The sequence below is a fragment of the Littorina saxatilis genome, linkage group LG8 (genome assembly GCF_037325665.1).
Source record: "Littorina saxatilis isolate snail1 linkage group LG8, US_GU_Lsax_2.0, whole genome shotgun sequence".
Classification (NCBI taxonomy): Eukaryota; Metazoa; Mollusca; class Gastropoda; order Littorinimorpha; family Littorinidae; genus Littorina; species Littorina saxatilis.
The window spans coordinates 12,396,355-12,413,581 of record NC_090252.1 but is presented as its reverse complement, the minus strand read 5'-3'; the positions used below and the strand labels follow the sequence as shown (position 1 = coordinate 12,413,581).

The following is a 17,227-nucleotide window of genomic DNA, read 5'->3' as shown; positions in this document are numbered from 1 at the left end:
GGACGGGGTTCCCGTTTTACAGCGCTTCACGCTGTCTCCCCTCCTGCACTCCCCACAGCTCTCGGCTCGGGCGTAAGGCAGAACCTCCCGTCTCGTTCCCACTTCCGCGACCGCTCTCGGCCCGGGATACTTCCGCGACCCACTCGGCCCGGGATGCTAAAATACACAAGTTTAAACTACCATAAGTCTCCATACTTGAATAAACTTTTCTGACATTCTTTATCACTACCGTCAACTAACTTATGCGGTTACAGTATATACACCCGCTAACTCATAAGCGACTTCCTTTCCGAAAAACATGTAAACATTCCCTTTTCAACAATGGCTGACATCAACTCACGCTTTTCAGCCAATTCACACATGACTCTCCCGGTCATTTCTCAAGTCAATATTTCCGAGCAAAATAATATCTCCGAGTAAAATATCAATTCAATAAATACCTGTAAACACAGCAATTGAATCCACCGATTCAATACCGGCACGAGTCTCCAAACGACCTCTAGCGCCCGGTGAGAAACTTTACTAGCAGGAGACACTTCTGTTCCTTTCAGTGGTCTCTAAAGTTCTGAGGCTGTATTATCTTTACAACGCCACCTCAGTCAATACTCCTCTCTGATTGGTCACCGACAATACTGCACTGCGTCAGTGACGTTTCACCGTACGGTGTCTACTCAAAGTTCGTGGCCCATGAAACTTTGTACACCTGCGTCACATAACTCCAATATACATTATGTGCAAATCCGTTTGTCACATTACCCCCTCCTCCCGGAAAAAAATGACCGACCGAGGTTATTTTTTCTTAAGGATAATAGGTAAAAGAGGGTAACTACTTCACTGCAATACAATTACAATATCGCATTCCACTACGGATCAAATCTTTCGTAGCTGACATAAGAAACAAACTTTCTTATCCACTGATCACATTTGTTTAACAACACTACTTTATGTCTGATAAAGTACTTCTTCCTTCTCTTGGAAGATTCCACTGAGTTTTTCTTTTTACTCACAAGTTCCAGTCATGTTGCTTTCCAGCTCAATCATGTAAGGTTTTTCTTTAGCATCTTCAATTTTCTCATCTTGAGTCCACGACTCTTCCAACATAGTACTACGACTCATGTTTCTGATGCTAACCAACAAGTAGTCAAAATCAAGGAAAGCATTTTCTTGACCTCTTCCTGCGATTTCCACCATGGTTTAAAGCATCAGTAGTCTCTCTTGACCTAGTCTTTCCACTTGTAGCCAGTGAAAAAACCCCTTTCAATCTGTTCAGTTCAGCACGCAACTGACTGAGTTCTTCTCGAACAACTGGCAAGTCCTGATTCAAACACGCAACCTTCTGATCTGGAGTCAGAATCACAGGTTTATCAGGAGGGTTTCTTCTCTTTTCCTGCGCACGAGTAGCCTGAGTCGTAACCCCCTCAACATCAGGAAAACAGTCTGCACTTCCTGAAATCCCCGGAATGTTGCCTATGATCACATCAGCCACAGGATCATTCAGAACACAGCAAACCATCTCTCCCGACACATAAGGTGTTTCAACTTTAACTTTCGCCTGAGGATAAGTAAGGACCTCCCCACCAAATGTTTTACAAGTGACCTTTCTACTGACCAACTGGTCTTTTGACACCAATCCTCTACGCACTCCAGAAATCGTAGAACCTGAGTCTCGAAGTACTGTACACTCACTCCCGTTAACACTACCATGTTCCAACTTCAGACTTCCAATATCCTGCGTAATTGGTGAAACGACTTCCGCAACAGCAGAATTTCCCGAACAACCAACGTCTGAGACAACAGCATTTCCTGACTTTACCCGCTTGTATATACCTGATTCAATCAGATACTGCGGACAAGACCACCTGTCATGGCCATCAAACCCACAAATCAGACAAGGGTTCTGAGGGTGTGTCCGCCATCTACACTGTAGTAACTTATGACCTTTCTCATGACACAAGTAACAAATGCTATTGATCGGTCGAAATGAATCACGTTTCTGACCACCTGCACGACTACGTCTACGTTTACGTGATTTACAGGCATCACCTTGAGGATATGCCTGAGCATTCGACGTCACTTTCCCAGAACTCTCGGCATTCTGGTTATCACTACGTTTAGCAAAACCAGAACCAACTCGCGGTAACTCCTGAACACCCCCGTGAGTATCACCATGTGCAAAAGCAGCGTCAACATAATCTTCCTGAACACAGGAACCAGCTGAGAAAATAGTAGGCCCTGACTTCCGTGATAAACGGTAATTCTCGGCAGCTTTGACCATTTCATCAAGTTTAACCAAACCTTGTCCACGAATGAACGTTGCCAAATCGCCGGATATACTTTCAAGGAACTGCTCTCCCAGAATCAAGTTTCTTAAACCATCAACATCAGTGGTTATCTCAGACAGCGCAACCCAACGATCAAACAATCGTCGCAACTCAATTCCAAAAGTTTGGAACGGTTCATTTTCTCTTGGTTTACTATATCTGAGTTTTTGTCTAACATGTTCAGATGTGCACTGAAACGACTTCAGCAAGTTCTCTTTCAAAGATTGGTATGTTAGTTCACCAGCAGCAGCAAGGCTATGGTATAGGTTTAATGCGTTACCCTCTAAGAGAGCAGACAAGTACGTGATCCAGTTTGTCTCTTCCCATCTCAGAGATCTCGCATGAGTTTCAAACCTAAACAAGTATGAGTCGATATCATCTTGTTCTCTGAATGCAGGGAGTCTGGTGTGAGAATCCCGATTATTTTGCGGTGTACGCGACCCAGCACTAAGTTCAGCCTGCCTAATCTCAAGTTCTCTTTGTTTTAACTGGTGTTCTCTTTCTTTGTCTCTTTCTTCTCGTTCCAATTCTTTTTGTCTCTCTTCCCTTTCCAATTCTCTTCGTCTTTCTTCAATTTGTGCATCTTCCCTTTCTTTTTGTCGATCAAATTCTTTTTGTCTTCGACTTTCTTCAATTTCCCTTTCTTTTTGCTTTTCATCTTTTTCTCGTTTTCTCTCCAAACGATCAAAACTCTCTTTCACGTATTTCTCACGTTTATCTGCAGCCAGACCCAAAGTCTCTGCCTGTTTAACAAACTTGTCAAACAACGCATCATAATCATCTTCGTTCTCCATAATGTAAGTTTGAACTCTCAAAATCACACCAAAATATGTCCAAGTTTAGAAACAACAAATTTGAAAAAGTTTCAAATAATAATGCAAGTTCAAGCAATCTACTTGAAAACTGTCAAGTACCACAAAAAATCTTTCACCTGATACAATAGTCTACACAAGACTATATCCAAACACGTTTTGGCGTAAATCTCACGCAAAAATATCCAACAATTTTAATTAAAGTCAAATATTCAGTCAATGAAGTCAAAACGAATCTTCAAACATATATACAAGTACAAACAAAACAACAAACCCAAACCACAAATAGGAGGAAAAATTCAAAGTTCAAAATTGCAAACACAAGTAAATACTTAAGACTAATCAACAATCTTAATACTATTTCAGAAAATCAAACCCAAAATAAGTGAAGTCCAACTAAAGGAAACGCAGTTGGAAGCAAAATAAAAACAAAGTTCCAACAAAAAATTTATGAAGTAAAACAATCCATATTAATCAAAGTTTTAAATAGTAGCTTAAAATAACTATATTATACAACTACTAATAAGATTAACCTAATTTAGATCAACAAGACAACAACAACAAAAAATGTAGTTGGAGGCAAATAAAACAAATTCCACAAAAAAAATATTAAAGTGACACAATCACCAAACAGCAGACTAAATTAAACCACAAAAAAAAATTCAAAGTATCCAATCAACTACCATAGCAAATAACAAATCAAAAATAAACTAAAACTTCAACTAATTAAAGTCTATATCAAAATATCACAACTAATTACCTTAATTATTTACAACAAACTTACAAAATTAACAAAATCAACGCCACAAAATCAATAACCTAATCAATCACACTAACAAAACAAAAAAATTCAAAATCAAATCATAAAATTCCAAAGTCAAAAAGAACAAAATTAATCACAGTTAAACAACTTAACACAGGCAAAGGGCAATAAACAACAGATAGATCCCTATTCCAAAGCAGAAAGAAAAAAAAAATAAATTTACCAAATATTTTACAAAATTGAAAGCACAGAAAAGAGCTAGGAAAGAGAAATGAAAGACCCCACAGGTAGAAAAATGAAGCTAATCCCTCAGTGCTTAGAACTGTACAGTAAGCACTACCGTAAAACTGGAGACGGTAACAATACAAAACAAGACATGAACGACACAACTATTCAATCTGAAAAATCTCTGTCTGCGTGACCTACTGCCAAAAAGTTCTGAAAACCCAACACAGGGGACAAAATTAAATGTAGTAAAGCCGGGAAACAACTACAAATTTTAGCTAACACAGAGTAATCGGGGTCACCAAATGTTACGGCTGGAATTTATGTGTGTATGTCTGTATGTATGTATATCTACTCCTATCAGAAATTGTGCGTGCTACTCTCTGTTTACTATCTAGCCTTCACACACACACACACACACACATTCCAACCAGGCACAAAAACACGAACACAGTTACGGCCCTTTGCCTCTGTACCTCTATTAGAATGTTCAATAACACAACATAAACATATTATTCTTCATCCATTCTACAGATCACTCCCGCTCAACATGGAAGTTCTATTTCTGTTAACACACAGAGTCTAACTGCACAAAATTACATACATGTTACTTTGTCATGCAGTCTACCATTCACGTGCACACACGTATAACACTTTAAGCTTTGTTCCGTGAGAGCCCGTCTGTCTCACTACACACGAAGTCATTGTCTCAAGCAATACTTCTGTCAATATTCACTTCTGTTACACACAGATGATAAAAACCCACGACGCTCGACGTCTCGTGGTTGTTCACTTGGGAAACGTATCTCCGTACAGCTATCACGCTGGTTAATTTCTCCCAGTCGTACTCACATATTCAGTGGCACGTACTGCTCCACCCCACCCACACAAACTGGCTTCGTGTGGTGGAATGGGGACGGGGTTCCCGTTTTACAGCGCTTCACGCTGTCTCCCCTCCTGCACTCCCCACAGCTCACGGCTCGGGCGTAAGGGTAGAACCTCCCGTCTCGTTCCCACTTCCGCGACCGCTCTCGGCCCGGGATACTTCCGCGACCCACTCGGCCCGGGATGCTAAAATACACAAGTTTAAACTACCATAAGTCTCCATACTTGAATAAACTTTTCTGACATTCTTTATCACTACCGTCAACTAACTTATGCGGTTACAGTATATACACCCGCTAACTCATAAGCGACTTCCTTTCCGAAAAACATGTAAACATTCCCTTTTCAACAATGGCTGACATCAACTCACGCTTTTCAGCCAATTCACACATGACTCTCCCGGTCATTTCTCAAGTCAATATTTCCGAGCAAAATAATATCTCCGAGTAAAATATCAATTCAATAAATACCTGTAAACACAGCAATTGAATCCACCGATTCAATACCGGCACGAGTCTCCAAACGACCTCTAGCGCCCGGTGAGAAACTTTACTAGCAGGAGACACTTCTGTTCCTTTCAGTGGTCTCTAAAGTTCTGAGGCTGTATTATCTTTACAACGCCACCTCAGTCAATACTCCTCTCTGATTGGTCACCGACAATACTGCACTGCGTCAGTGACGTTTCACCGTACGGTGTCTACTCCAAGTTCGTGGCCCATGAAATCTTGTACACCTGAGTCACATAACTCCAATATACATTATGTGCAAATCCGTTTGTCACATGAAGTTATTTTTAGAACTTTGTATTTTTTGTATGTGTGTGTGTGTGTGTGTGTGTGTGAGAGAACAAATATAACAACAACAGAGAAAACAGTGACGTGTGTTGTATTTTTCTATTCTACCATAACCTTATTTCGACATGCTTTGCATGCGAGTGTCTACGTGCTCGTCGCACTTCTGCTTGGTTGTGTATGTATCTCTCTTTTTATCCCTCCCTCTCTCCCTCCTTTTCTTTCTCCTTTCTCTTACCTTCTCTCTCTTCCTCTTGTACACACACACACGCACATACACACACACACACGCACGCACAAACACACACACACTGATACATACATACACACACACATACACACACACACACGCACGCACACACACTCACACACACACACATACACACACATATACACACACAAACATACACACACATACACACACATACACACACACACACACACAGACAGACATACACACACACATACATACATACATACACACACACAAAGGCACGCACACACACGCACACACACACACACACGCACGCACGCACGCTCGCACGGACACACACATACACACACGCACGCACGCTCGCACGCACACACACACACACGTACAAACACACACACATACATACATACACACACACACACACACACACAAACAAACACACACAAACACACACTCACATACACACGCACGCACACACACACACACACACACACACACACACACACACACACATACACGCACGCTCGCACGCACACACACACACACGTACGAACACACACATACAGACATACACACAAACACACACACAAACAAACACACACAAACACACACACACACAAACACACACACACACACACACAAACAAACACACAAACACACACACACACACACACACACACACACACACACACACTAGCATTCACAGCTACACGTGGAATAACTTTGTAGCAAAGAAGATACTGCAATTCCAGTCTCCCTGAGAGAGGATGTCATTAACTATATTATACGCATTCGGTGCAAGGTTAGCAGCTCTTGAATTTTCTCCACCACAGAAACAGATGTTCTAACTCGATTTACGCACTCTCTATACTACTTGTCAGCAACGCTTGGCTTGTTATCTCTTTGTTTATTTTTTCACGCTCCATTGGGCAAGTTTGTGCAATCCTTGTTTTCATATTTCATGCAGATGTTAGTCGTTTTAAAACACTCCTTTACCACCCGTCAGTTACAGCTAGCTTATTGGCCTCGTGGTTAAGACATCGGCCTCCTAATCAGTCGGGAGGACGTGAGTTCAAATCCCGGCCGCGGCCGCCTCGTGGGTTAAGGGTGGAGATTTGTCTGATCTCCCAGGTCAAAACATGTGCAGACCTGCTAGTGCCTTATCCCCCTTCGTGTGTACACGCAAGCACAAGACCAAGTGCGCACGGAAAAGATCCTGTTATCCATGCCTGAGTTCGGTGGATTATAGAAACACGAAAATACCAAGCATACATTCTCCGAAAGCGGCGTATGGCTGCTTAAATGGCGGGGTAAAAACGGTACCCGTCATACACGTAAAACCCCACCAAAACACGAGTGTACGTGGGAGTTTCAGCGCATGAGCGCAGAAGAAGCGGAAAGGGCCGCACACGACAAGCACCCCTGTACTGCGCTTGTCACAAACTCTTAGCTTCCTGTTTGTTTTTACGCTCGGTTAGGGCAGCCTGCAGTCCCAGTACCTATGAGCAATCACGCTAACAAAAGAAACGTTTCAGGTTCTCGTCAAGAAAAACAGCGCCTAGCTAATTAGCTCCTCGTGTCATCGGCGTCCGTGCCGCTCGTAACAACACCTGATCTTCCGATAAACAATGGCACGGCTTCTGAACACAGGTAGGACCACAGGCGTGTGAAATTAAATTGTGTTTTTATGTCAGTCGGAGTAGGCGCCTGATGAGGGGATGGGTGGATGAAGTAGGTGGATGGATGGAGAGATGGATAGATATTTATGTAGTTGTTTGTTTCCAGTCACACTCTTAATCACGATTCGACTGATATAACTATGTCCAATCACCGGCTCAGTCATCTTTTTTTTTAAATTTTGTTTAAATTTTTTTTTCTTTTTTTTTTTTCTAACTCATTCGAATTTATGTCCATCATTGAAACGCGTTTTTCTTTTTAAGTTCTCCGCAGCTTTTGAACTGAATGAGAAACGCAGCTGGTTGACATCCCATCTCTCTATTCTTCTCTGTTCGCTCATTTTTATTTCCCTGTGTCTTGGTTTTATTCAAGTCATTTAGCTTGATGCTTGCAGTGGGGAAAAAAGGTTCCGAAATAAGAGTAGCAGAGAGGATACATTCTGAATTCCACCCGACATGCTCGGGTTCAAAGGAGGAATGACGAGAAAAGAGGAGCTTTCAGGAGCGAAGGCGAACTGAGATGACAACGGATGTAAGGCCCCCGTCACACAGCTCTACGTCCTTAGGTTCCCGCCACACAGCTCTACGTCCTTAGGCTCCCGTCACACAGCTCTACGTCCTTAGGCTCCCGTCACATAGCTCTACGTCCTTAGGCTCCCGTCACATAGCTCTACGTCCTTAGGCTCCGGTCACACAGCTCTACGTCCTTAGGCTCCCGTCACACAGCTCTACGTCCTTAGGCTCCCGTCACACAGCTCTACGTCCTTAGGCTCCCGTCACACAGCTCTACGTCCCTAGGCTCCCGTCACACAGCTCTACGTCCTTACGAAGACCATGCCGATCACTCGGATCTGAAAAAAATATCAAATCGGGGCATATTGCCGTCAAAATCCAATACATGGCAAATTAAAAAAACAAAAACACTACATTACGACTGTACTGCGCCACGACCCGGCTACGCTTGTTCTCACTCCGTAGACTCCTTCGCAGCGGTGTGTTGCGTGCCGCACGGGTGTTTGCACCCCGCACACTGGAGCGTTAAGTTGAGTGGGGTTTGTGTCTCGATAAAACAGCTTCTTCTATAAACATTTCGTAACTTTGCACATTAAGATATGTCTTGTTAGATCTGTTAGTGTTTCTTCTACACGCCGATGTACTTTTTGGGTGCATATTTTGTATATTATAGCCGTGATTCTGTAAAATATCACGCCTGTAACTGCACAGAAGCAAATTTCGTAGCATTCGCAACAAATTACTGGTGTAAACTCTAATGTGAAGAACTGCCATCAGTTCCACAAAAACCTGAACCTTTCTGCAGTACTGAGGCCGAGTTTCAAGCTTCTAGGACCTTGCAGACAGCGAAAAGCATTCGGAGAATGAGAATTATCCTACAACTTCTGTGTTTGCCCCCCGAAGCTGCCGTGTTTCGCCCCCGCAGCTGCCGTGTTTGCCCACCGTTTGTGTTTGACCACCGACCCTGCACACTCATGTTTATGTCCTCTAATTGGCTTGGAGCTATTTTGCAGAAACCATGGAGAGTTACTATGGGGCAGTATCTCTACCTATTGAACCAAAAAACAGAAACCGATGATCTTTTCTTCTTCTTCTTAGCTTGGTCTTCTTCGCAGGGTAGCGCAGTCGGTAGCACGTTGGACTTGTAACCTAAAGTTCTCGGGTTCGATACCCCGGTCGGGCGACCCCATATGAATGAATGAATGAAAATTTATACTGCGCATTAAGGCGATTGTAAAGTGATGAAAGCTAGTGATGTGCATAAAAGGTCGCGCTACTGGGATGCATCGGTAAAATTTCAAAACAAGCAGCCGTTTTCAGTTGTTATGTACCTGCGTAACGCACTGTATTCTTTGACTTTTAAAGTTAAAATAACGGGTAAGTGCGAGATTTGTTAAATCTCTAGCTCATGCCTCTCAGATCGTCATTCAGTTTTTAATAAAAATGAACAGTTTGAAGGCGATTGGTGCTCAAATTTTGGAGAAATTCACGTTTGATTTTTAGATCTAGATCTAAATCTTTCCACACTTTAGCATCGCCTTAATATTGCAACTCGACGTCGGCGGTGAGAGGGTAACAGGTATTGTTTATAAAAACACATTTTATAATATTTGTGTGTTTCAGCACGTATGGATTATACATGCTACCAGTGTGGAACAACTTTTGCCATCTTCCATGAAATTATCCCCCATAACGTCAATGAACACCCCGATAAGCAGCTCAAAATTAGAATTTTGACCGTCAACAGTAACACTGGGAAACAATCGTATGCAGGGCACAATTATAAAGTCATTCCGGCAGATGTTCTGAAAGGCGGACAAAGAATAGTTGCAAAGGATTCGCACAATATTGTTCTCATTTCAAATGACGATTCTTCAATTGAGGAAGATCCTACAGAAGCAAATGCACAACTTTCTTTCTTTCTTTATTTATTTGGTGTTTAACGTCGTTTTCAACCATTCAAAGTTATATCGCGACGGGGAAAGGAGGGAGATGGGATAGAGGAAAGGGGGGAGATGGGATAGAGCCACTTGCTAATTGTTTCTTGTGCACAAAAGCACTAATAACAAAATTGCTCCAGGGGCTTGCAACGTAGTACAATATATTACCTTACTGGGAGAATGCAAGTTTCCAGTACAAAGGACTTAACATTTCTTACATACTGCTTGACTAAAATCTTTACAAACATTGACTATATTCTATACAAGAAACACTTAACAAGGGTAAAAGGAGAAACAGAACCGTTTGTCGCCTCTTACGACATGCTGGGTAGCATTGGGTAAATTCTTTCTCGTCCCAACCAATATGGGACTCCCCCTAACCCGCGGGGGATAAATGCACAACAACAGGTTCAGAAACTGTTGCCAGACGTATTTACCCAACTAAAAAGAAGTGGACAGTTGGTTCCTGCAAAATAGCTCCAAGCCAATTAGAGGACATAAACATGAGTGTGCAGGGTCGGTGGTCAAACACAAACGGTGGGCAAACACGGCAGCTGCGGGGGCGAAACACGGCAGCTTCGGGGGGCAAACACAGAAGTTGTAGGATAATTCTCATTCTCCGAATGCTTTTCCCTGTTTGCAAGGTCCTAGAAGCTTGAAACTCGGCCTCAGTACTGCAGAAAGGTTCAGGTTTTTGTGGAACTGATGGCAGTTCTTCACATTAAAGTTTACACCAGTAATTTGTTGCGAATGCTACGAAATTTGCTTCTGTGCAGTTACAGGCGTGATATTTTACAGAATCACGGCTATAATATACAAAATATGCACCCAAAGAGTACATCGGCGTGTAGAAGAAACACTAACAGATCTAACAAGACATATCTTAATGTGCAAAGTTACGAAATGTTTATAGAAGAAGCTGTTTTATCGAGACACAAATCCCACTCAACTTACCGCTCCAGTGTGCGGGGTGCAAACACCCGTGCGGCACGCAACACACCGCTGCGAAGGAGTCTACAGAGTGGTTCTGTGAAGTTCAAAATAAGCGTAGGGAGAGCGTGCAGCTTTTCGAACTAGCAGATCCCCCCGGCCCCCCCCCCCCCCCCCCGACCAAACCGCACTCATGGAGATCCTCCCACGTTTGGCCCACGATTGGCCACGCTCTCGGACACTTTTCCATCGTGCAAGAACCGGTGTCTATGTGTGACTGGGGTTTAATGAAATGGTGAAAACAGATAGTTAGGTGAGTTCTGCGAGATGGGTCAAACTCGAACTCGAAAACTATATCGGTCTACTAAACTCGTGTTCGGTCGATTTAGTTTTGCTAATCTTCCAAACACACAAAAGTTGAGAAAGAGGAACCTTCAACAGTCCGGAAGTAAGACACACTTATTGTACAATATATCGTAGACAAAATGGGGGGAGGGGGTCAGAGCAGAGCCGGTAGATAACTCAGTGAGACTGAGAGAGAGAGAGAGAGAGAGAGAGAGAGAGAGAGAGAGAGAGAGAAAGAGAGAGAGAGAGAGACAGAGACAGAAAGAGAGAGAGAGATAGAGAGAGACAGAGAGAGAGAGGAGAGAGAGAATGAGAAAGAGAGAGAGAGTCAGACAGACAGACAGACAGACAGTCAGACACACACATACACATACACCCCCCCCCCATACACACACACATACACTCACATAAACACAAACACACACACACACACACACACACACACACACACACACAAACACACACACACAAACACACACAAACAAACTAAAACATAGACACAGAGCCAGAGAGATTCCTACCCTGAGCCTATGGCAGCTAGGCCACAGTAGACTGCGAGACAGGCACGCACACTTCCAAGCACTCGCGCACTCTTACTGAGGCAAACCTTTCACAGCCCTGTCATGTCATCTCTGCTGCAACAAGGTGCTTTACACTTCATAATCATGCTGACTTCATCACTCTGGTGCTGATTCGTTTGTGAATGACTCTGTGTTTGTGTGGTGTCTTCTGAGAGTGAACGTGGTGGATATTCCTGCAGTAACGTTTTTCAGCAAGGTCAAACATTCTCGAGGAGTATCTGTGATTCTGCTGAGATATTTTGTGAATTCCAGAGGTGATTTTTGTTTTGAAAAAAATATGTATTTTACCGTTTCAACACCATTATGGATTTAAACAACTCAAAAAACAATTTTCTTTGATGTCAGCAGTACTAGAAGAGTGTCTACAATTAAAAGACTGCCAAGACATTGTATGATTTCAAATGGTGATATTTCTTGGAGGGAAAAACAAAGATTTCAACACGAACGAGGATTAATTCAGGGCTGTTTTGAACGTTGTGTGAATTTTGAAGAAAACAAATGTTTCAGCACGAAGAAAGTAAAAAGTAGGTGAAAACTGGGGTTGTTCTCTCAACCTGTGATGTCGAAAAGTATCTCCGATAATGCTAGGAGATTCTGTGAGCGTCAATGGTGATTTTTCTTCTCAGAAAATGTTTCAAGGATGGTGTGATTTTACAACAGACTCAAACACGAGTTTAGCAAGAAGACTAACGTTTAAAGGGGAAGTGAATATTAGGGCTGTTCAAGGGGCTCACATCCATGAGAGGTGGCATAGGACAAATGTGCTGGAGAATGCAAAAGGGATAGAACATTTGTCCTGAACAAAAATAAATCAATAAGACTTTTTTTTCGCAACAAAACGTAAATGTAATTACACTTGACTAGTTTCTTGGCAAAAAGGTAACAGAACAAATCAAAGTAATATAAACGTGTTGTTATGTCTCTAAGCTAATGACGACAATTCACTGTGATTGTTCCTTTCTCTTGCTGAGCATTCAGAGTTGCGACCCTTGGAAGCTCTTCTCTATAAAAAGCGCATTAAGTCTCCCCAAGTTTCGTCTGCTTGGAGAGACAAACGCTTTGCAAAACATCGATAAAATAGCAAATCAAACTACTGTAAATTGGAAAGTACTGACAATGTCCGGATCAAATAAAAGCATAATCGGACAATGACCACTTTGTGACTAAAACAATAGGACATATGTCCTCTTGCATGAAAAATGTATAGGACATTTGGAACAAATATCCGTGTATATCCGATGTCCGACGTGGATGTGAGCCCCTGCTGTTCTGTGAAAACGTTCGATTTTAGCGCTCACAATATGTGTTTGAAGAATGAAAGTGAAATAAAGAAACAACGAAGAAAAAGAAGGAAAGAAAGAGAAAAGAATGGAGAAAAACAAAACAAAATACAACACAAAAGAAAGAAAAACGATAGAAATCTTTGAGTTCAAAAATATTTTCAGTTTCTGATGGTGAAACGTTTTTGTATACGAATGCGAGTAACATAAACAGCTTGGGGTATCTAAAAAAAAGGGGGGTTGTTTTGTAATGGACTAACATGCAGAAGCGAAACTCAATACCAAACACAAATACGACAAACTTTATATTATTCCCTTGATTCTTTAGTAACGTTTCAAGCTGGCATAATGCTTGCTTATCCAATTCTTCGAAATTGTTCCACAATTTGTATTATTGTTGTCGATTTTAAATACAGATACGTTTAAACAGTTCCGTGGCTTCTAGAGACATTCCCTATCTCTATTTTATATGGCATTCCATTTGTCAAATAATTATTTGGATACTTTTTCATGTTTTTTTCACCAGTTTTAGCTAAATAATCATTCTTTAGAAGCTCATGTGCTAAATAAGTAATTGTTTATAAACAATGTAAAACAATTCTAAATAATGTTTTGTTTACGTAAACGATTCAATATTTACGTAAACAATTCATTGTTTACGTAAATAATTCATTGTTTACGTAAATAATGATTTATTTAGCAACATTGCTGATTGTTTACAAACAATGTAAAATACGTCTAAATAATATATTGTTTACGTAAACAATATATTATTTAGACTTATATTACAATGTTTATAAACAATTACTTATTTAGCACATGAGCTTCTAAATAATGATTATTTAGCTAAAACTGGTGAAAAAAACATGAAAAAGTATCCAAATAATTATTTGACAAACGGAATGCCATAATTGCATGCGTCTTAAAGCAGGTTAAGTATTAAAGCTTTTGCAAATCAAAACGTGCTGCTAAGTTTAATTTTGCCGGATACGGAATTGATGAAAGCATACTGCATGTCAGAGCGTCGAATTATCTCACGAAATCGTAATGACCATTAATTTTCTTGTCCATACAGTTTCGTCTCTTCAATCTATAGGGGAAGAATATGCAACAACAACAACAACAACAACAACAACAACAACAACAACAACAACAACAACAACAACAACAACAACATTATAGCCACATCATTTACGTCTGCCTCTCTCCTGGTTCTAAACGTGCACCTTGTAAGCCAACGTCAGTACACACAGAACACTGATGATAAGAATTGGACAGATATCCCATTCAAACAGCACAAGCGCTATGACCTACTGACCCACACATAATTTTGCCTGAGTTTGGCGAATGCCAAACGATGAAAGTAGTTAGGACGGTACGTCATCAGGGGCCCAAAGGGTATCGTATCAGGCCATGCTTGTCACTCTACATTCCTCCTGCAATTCACCTTCACTATGTGCCAAAGGGAGTTATAATGCAACACTGCATGAAAGCGATCTACGAAACCGAGAGAAAAATTGAGAGAGAGGGGGGGAGAGAGAGAGAGAGAGAGAGAGAGAGAGAGGGAGAGAGGGGAGAGAGAGAGGAAGAGAGAGAGAGAGGAAGAAAGAAGGGAGAGAGAGAGTAATAGAGAGAGAGGGAGAGAGAGGGGAGAGAGAGAGAGTAAGAGAGAGAGAGAGACATTGACAGAGAGTGGATTGGGTAGACAGAGAGAGAGAGGGAGAGAGAGAGGGAGAGAGAGAGGGAGGGAGAGAGAGGGGAGAGAGAGAGTAAGAGAGAGAGAGAGAAAAATTGAGAGAGAGTGGATTGGGTAGACACAGAGAGAGAGAGAGAGAGAGAGAGAGAGAGAGAGAGAGAGAGAGAGAGAGAGAGAGAGAGAGAGAGAGAGAGATTGAGAGAAAGAGAGAGAGACAGAGAGAGACAGAGACAGAGAGAGAGCGAAAGAGAGAGAGAGAGAGAGAGAGCGAGACAGACAGACAGACAGACAGACAGACAGACAGACAGAAAGACAGACAGACAGAAAGACAGAAAGACAGACAGAGAGGGGGGGGGGGGGGAGAGAAAACTGAGAAAACTTTAAATCAGCCAACAAATCATTGCTCTCCTGTCTAACTATTCATGCACTTACACAATTGCCTTATTGGCGTTCTGACGTTCGTTTTCACCAACATTATAAATCTATGTAATGAAACCATTACAAGCGAACACCTCCATCAACCAAATTGGAAAAAAAATATAACATGTACATATGTATAACCACACTTAGTATACGCTTAGCTTGTTGTGTGGTCACAAATGTTTATATCGTACTATACATGCCACCCTGTATTTTCGAAATAAAATCTTGTTTAAACAAAAAGTAACATACAGATAGGAATGAAGTCTTTGGCACAAGAAGCAGGGTAATTAGGGAGCAACAACAAAACAGAATAACAAATCAACAAACAAACAGAACCATAAATAAACAAAGAAATGCGTGGGCCATTTGGGATGTTTGTTTTTGCAGTCAAAACTCCAGACAAATTATTCTTATCATACAGGAGCATGTGTGCCTCCTAAATATATGAGTCATGAGACGTTGGCAAAAATCTCTTGCCTTGCAAAATGTTATCTGGCATCGTTGAAAGCCATCAAGATTCCTGGCGTTATCTCTGGCATCAAAGATGCGATACGGATTAATTCAAGTGTGTGTGTGTGTGTGTGTGTGTGTGTGTGTGTGTGTGTGTGTGTGTGTGTGTGTGTGTGTGTGTGTGTGTGTGTGTGTGTGTGTGTGTGCGTATGTGCGTGTGTTTTCTTCAAAACCCTTTTAAACAGTTATTGTTCACACAGGGTATCTATCTAACGCAAGAACATACATACATACATACATGCAACAACAAAAAGAATAAATCGAAACATCCAACCAAATATTTGCAAAAAATACAACATTACTGTTAATTATGCATAATAAAGCTTCATCACCTTTAACATAATGACATTGTTTTATTCAAGAAATTGTAAAAGATAGGATCCTTCTTGTAAAAGTGATCAGATACACCGCCTCAGATCTACCTTGTGACAAGAACATCGTTTGAAAGTGAACGCTGAAATCACCTACTTTGCTTGTCTACCTGTGAAGTTGTTTGGTATATTTGGTACATGATGATTACCCGCTTCGCCGGGTACCGGCTTCGCCGAGAATAAGTAGAGCCGAATACCAGGCTGCGCCGAGAATAAGTAGAGCCGAATACCAGGCTTCGCCGGCGCACGAAGGAAAGGAGATAAACGCGCAAAACACGGGAGACCTTCTAAAAAATAGTAACGTGCAGTGACCTTCTAAAAATAGTAACGTAGTAACGGGAATATGGATTGACGCCACACGGAGGAAGGGAGATAATCGCGGCTGAAAACACTGGAGAAGATAAGGAAGAGTTACTGGTAGTGGATCCAGACCAAAAAAAAAACCAAAATCGGTTCAGCGCGCACAGCGCTGCGCGCTGAGAGCACGTGTTGAAATATCTCATCGATGAGGTTGTGTCCGGGGTGTAGCTGAATACGGTGTCCAAATTTGAAAAAGATCCACCGAGAACTTTGGCCGTGCATCGCGAACAGACAGACAGACACTAGTCGTATATATATATAGATCCACAATGTCACTCATATTCCTAGATTTTATTCCAAATCAGACTCAAACTAACAGTATTAACAGCGAAATGGACACTGAAATGCTAAAATTCGACAGCCTGCCTGCTTACGTTGTTAGGGCGAGCATTTTCAATTTTACTGACATGCCACTTACACAATTGATTCAACGAACTGTTTCACTCTGCCCAGGAAGCAGCCAGGCTGTTGGTTTTTGGTAGGTGTTAATTATATACGATACCGACACATGCACAGCCTGGCGTTAACCTTTCGATTAATCTTGTATTGCTGATATGTTGAAGTTACCGAGACAAACTTCGTTCTCGAAAT

General features: G+C 41.7%; 1 protein-coding gene and 1 long non-coding RNA gene across 2 annotated transcripts in view; one reads left to right on the top strand and one right to left on the bottom strand.

The window, feature by feature from the left end:
* Nucleotides 1-4,580: 4,580 nt before the first annotated feature.
* LOC138972805 (uncharacterized) lies at nt 4,581-5,783 on the bottom strand. Its single transcript, XR_011457760.1, has 2 exons — nt 5,477-5,783; nt 4,581-5,192 (listed from the first exon to the last, which is right to left on the bottom strand). It is a non-coding gene; the product is annotated as an uncharacterized lncRNA (long non-coding RNA).
* A 6,245-nt stretch (nt 5,784-12,028) lies between these two features.
* LOC138972804 (cubilin-like) overlaps nt 12,029-17,227 on the top strand; it is a 34,397-nt gene continuing 29,198 nt past the window's right edge. The window contains exon 1 of the mRNA XM_070345471.1: nt 12,029-12,250. The gene's annotated coding sequence lies outside the window, so the exon portion shown is untranslated. The remainder of the gene's footprint in view (nt 12,251-17,227) is intronic.